This window comes from Penaeus vannamei, chromosome 25 (assembly GCF_042767895.1).
Source record: "Penaeus vannamei isolate JL-2024 chromosome 25, ASM4276789v1, whole genome shotgun sequence".
NCBI classification, from domain to species: Eukaryota; Metazoa; Arthropoda; class Malacostraca; order Decapoda; family Penaeidae; genus Penaeus; species Penaeus vannamei.
Window position 1 is genome coordinate 37302969 of NC_091573.1, and position 5000 is coordinate 37307968.

General features: G+C 42.5%; 1 protein-coding gene across 6 annotated transcripts in view; it reads left to right on the forward strand.

Moving 5' to 3' along the window:
• The window catches only part of LOC113815110 (BAI1-associated protein 3), a 267249-nt gene that overhangs the window by 207227 nt on the left and 55022 nt on the right, over positions 1–5000 (forward strand). The window lies entirely within an intron of this gene.

A 5000-nucleotide genomic window follows, 5' to 3' on the forward strand; every position in this document is an offset into this window, starting at 1 on the left:
CATGCCGTTAAGTTCTTGACTCCCTCACTGTCTACTCATCACCGCATCCCATAAAATCAGATCACAGGGACAGAGACTGAAGTAATACTCCCTGACATCACTGAACAGACGCGAATCGAGGGAATGTGTGATTTCTAATTTACGAGACATTTACCGGCAGACAATGACAGGCGACTGATGTCATTTGCGTAACTCGACTTAAATAATTCTGATTGTGTAATTGGTTAATAACCATGGCCTCCTGTAGATAAAAGTGATGTGCAGATATGCAGCAAGCTTGAATTAAGAAATACAAATAATTAACTGCCTTGGCATACGGAAAATCATTAAACAGAAATAAAATTGCAATGTCTTTGTTTTAACTAACATGTTACAAAAAATCGTCCAAAATAAAAAAATTCTTTTGCATTTTGCGTTTACAACCAAAGCGCTGGGTCGCGGAAGGGTTAAAATGTGATATTGTACTGCACAGCCGACTCCACTGCACTTTTACACACTGGTAGGACATTCATATAGACAACTGAAAACGGATGTTTCGAATAAGTTCTTCCTTTGTTACGGTATGATATAACGATGGAAAGTATTATAATGGTGACAACTTCAACTTGGAAAAGCTTTTATGTATAAAGTAACATCGTGGGCAGGTTGGCCATATAGATGGTTAATTGAAATAAGAAAAGACTGTAACGAGGGGGAACAACCGCAAAACAAGAGCCGAAGTCCCCCCTCGACTCGCTTGGATGACGACCCTCTGTGACCCCGTACTGACACGAGGCCATAGGTCAGCTGTTGCAGTGGAGCCCGACAGTGCAGTCTGCCTCTCGGATTCAGGGACTACAATTTTCTGCATTTCATTACTCTGGGAAATTTTGTGTTTAAGGGAACTGCCAGGGAAGTATCTACCAACGAGGCGTCAGGCATTTGTTTTCATGTTTGTACGTATGGGTATGAATGTGTCTGTGTATGTGTAACGTAAACATACATATCTAGGTTGTAGCAGTCCTGGTCACACCCGCACACATCATACAGAAGCCAGGTTGGGCTTTTGCCAGCTGGGGAGACAGCGAGCTGCCTCTTCGATCTTCTTTCACAAACATACCCAACACTCACCCAGTGTAGTGTGGGACCTGTTTCATCCCACTTAAAACTTCATAAACAGTAGATAGTAAACAAAATCTAAAGACAGTTTAAACTATCTACAATGGATATAGAAAAATATGTTTGCGTGTGTGTACTTGTTGCTTGGTGACTAAAAGTAGTGGAAATGAGCACTGCCAGGGAGAGCAACTGACAAGTAGGACAAACACATTTTTTGTAGTTAATATCAAGCCTTGGCTTATTCTGTGGCCTTTAGCTGCACATGTGTAGTCCCTTACGAAAAAGGACATTTCAGGCAGTCAACCCATGGAGGTTAAAGCGTGGCCCTCAAAGCAAGCTGCCCAACTCATTTCAAGTTCCCCATGAAAGGTTTGGTCATTTTGCCCAACCCACAGTCCATCCTAAATTGCTAGACCAGATTCTGGCAATGCACACTAAAACTGGTTATACCTGGACCTTGAAGTTGTGTAGCTTGATCCCTCTACATAGGTACCAATATCTCCAAACATTCCTATCGAGAGCTTATGAGTTCTGCCATCTCACCATCCCATTTGTTGAAATCTTGTTCCAGCAGCCTAGAAAAATGAATTGAACTCCTAAGACATAGCTTCGGTAAAAGAAACCTCTAGACTCAGTGCTTTTACCTTACTGCTAAATGTATCAAAAGCCGCCAATTGAGACCAGACTCAAATACATGCAAGTATTGAAAAATGATGGTACAACATGCATCCTTGTCTCACTTCTGAATTTGCAGGAAAGAAGTCAGAGATATCCCTCTGCACATTCTATTAATAGGTTTGCTGCTTCACCAATAATGGCTTAAAGCACAAGGAGGTCTCTGGTGAATACCAAAAGGAAGTAAGCAAGCATCTCGCCTGGTATGCTGAGCAGTGTGATGCCTCAATGGTCGCTGTGTTTCCAAGCCTCGTCCTTCTTTTCCATAGAGTAATGTAAGTCACGTTTGCCCTCCCATTGCATTGTACAGTATTTTACATATTTCTTGCCTATGAACTTGCTGGCTTTTAGGCTCGAAACATTAGGTCAATATTGAAAGATGATCCAACTTAACCTAATCTAAAGTTGATGAGACTTTATATTTCTTGAACCGTATTCATGTTGACAAATGTAGAAAAGGTATGAATGAGAATGGATATCTTCACAATACAGGAGATGTATTTGACCGGTTTCGATTCTATCTTCGTCAGAAATACACAGACACGTACATGCATTTCTGGTGAAGATAGAATCGTAACCGGCCAAATACATCTCTTGTATTGTGAAGATATTCATTCTCATTCATACCTTTCTACATTTATATTTCTTATAGAGGAACCTCCAGTATTCTTTTACATTCTTACAAGATAGGTGTATACATATAGAATAATTCGTATTTGAATATTAATGAAGAGACGGCCATAACCCTCCTTAAGTCCGGCAAAGTGATGCTACAGTTCTGGGTGGCGGTCCCTCAATGAGGATATCAGGCACGTGGGTCATTCGGGGCACCTTTGTTGGATAGTTCTTAGCACGTTGTATATAACATGAATTATGTCTGATATATTTTAAGGAATCCTTTATTATGAAAAAAGATATTGGTATTCAAAAGATCGTCCCTGCCAGTAGCCATTTTAATAGGCGTCTACTGTAGCCGACCCCCACAACCTGCAGCACAGCATACTTCCCCAGGTTGGGTCCAGGTCCATCATCCGCGTCCTCATGCACCTCACCATCAGCCGCCTCTCGATGACTGATGCCGAGACCTGATTGGATGAGGACGGACAGCTCCCGGCTGTCCCATTGGACCGCAGGCTCCCCTCGCTCCCGGGTAGATGGCACAGCTACCCAGGGCACTCACACCCACACACAAAAGCTCGTTAAAGAGAGGATTGACACCAGTCCATGGCAGCCTCCAGGCTAGTACTGTGGTAACGTGTCGGCTTCTCATCCGAGGGGTCGGCGGTTCGCGCCCCGACCAGGCGCGAGAAGTTACAATTGTCACCTGGAAGTTACTGCTGTGGCTGGGCACCGCGGTGGGTAAGGACTAAGCTCTGTCGCGTCAGCACTCGCTGACACACGTTGATCGAGTCGACATTTGTCGGCACAGGCCGGGCTCCCTCATAGCCCGGGCGAGGCTCAGCTTCGCATATCGGACTTATCCTTACTTCGTCCATGGCGGATGCAAATCCATTGCCATACTACCACGTGGCCAGCTAACTGCGCGCGACGCCTGGCGTCCCCAAGGTTTGCAGTGGGTTCCTTCGCGGTCAAAGGCCGTTTGATTTGACCGCTTGCATCGTTGAGCCAGTCAGTGATGTCGACTTGGTGCCCTTTTTATCATACAGATCGACACCATTATCTCCTGAGAGAGAGGTGTCCAAAGATACGTGTTTCAAATACCTGTGTTTGTTTATGGCCAGCTAATTATTCCTGTAAACCAACTCAAGAAAGCTACATGTTTCCAAAGCTTGTCGAACAGGAGCTTTATCGAAAGCTAGCTCACGTTGCCTGCCTCGTGGCCCAAGTCTTGTCCGGGCCCGCTGAGTGCGGCCGCAAAAGTGCTGGTATTTTACGTTAATGTTGATAATAAAGAATTTCATTTTTCCCTCCAGTTACGAGGAAACCAAACCAAAAGAAAAAAGAAACAATGCGGGCTGGTTTCCATTGTGTTTATTTGTTTATGAAAGAATTTTCCATTTGTAATAACTACCATTTTAGACCTTTACCTAAATGTAACCATTTTTGAAGGTAATATGAACAAAGCATCTTCGAAGAAAATAATCGTTTGTGTAGAAAAAAAACATTTTTCAGTAATCGTTACACATGAAAAATTTAGCACTTGGGTGGGCAAAATAGATAGGTCGGTAATATGCATGAATGTACAGTGTTTTCCGATATGTTTCGGTTCGCGTTTACAGCGAGAGAATTTTGAGATCATGTTAGTGTGTGTGTGTGTGTGTGTGTGTGCGTGTGTGTGTGTGTCTGTCTATGTGTGTCTGTCTATTTTGTTTGAAGTGATTTTTTTCTTATCTGTTCCATGTAAATGTTCTAGCTTCGCTGAGCGAGTCTCGCATCGTGGTAATTCCATGGGCTTAATAACCGTTACTGTGTAAGCATTGATGTTCTGTGTGGTTTTGTGTGTGCGAAAATCAGTGTCCATGTGTCGTTTGACGTACGCATTTGTATCTGTTGGTCGTACTTGGTCTAATACACATTTTTGTCTGACCAAAATTAGGTAAAACTTTTAAAGTTGTCAATCTAGGCTACATTTCTCATCTGTGTCAGAGGTAATATCCGTGAAGTTATTTTTTCAAATGAATTAGACATTTTGATCCATCATGAATATTGACTTATCTGTGTCAGAGATGTTTTTTACGTGTAAAGTTCAGTCTAGTTTTGTTGTTACGTGCGATGTATCGTGTGTTCAATGTTACATTTATTCGTCGTTTGGCTTTACATGTTATGAATGATTGTTTGATATTGTATAAGTCGTGCATAAATGTATATGTTATGATATGCTGGTGAGATACGTGTTTTCCACATACACAAATATATATAATGTGCAGAATTTTGCATTCAGTAAATGCATGAAATCCACATACAAGTATAACATACAGACTCGATTAGCATAGAGTGTGATCGCTATGTTAGTTCCCAAAGTTACTGCGTTGCATACGAAGCTTCCTTGACGACAAGTTATAACGCCCACGCCCCAGAAACCCCAGCAGCCGAGTACGGAACGGAATGTTCCTGAAGACTAGTAATTATTTCGAAGGTCGGAACAGCGAATGACACAGTAAGCAGAATAAGAGAAAGAACTGACAGACCGACAGAGTGAAACATAATATCTCACCAAGCAAAGCCGGCAACTAGAGGGTTAAGGCTGGGGTTCCACCCCTTTCAAA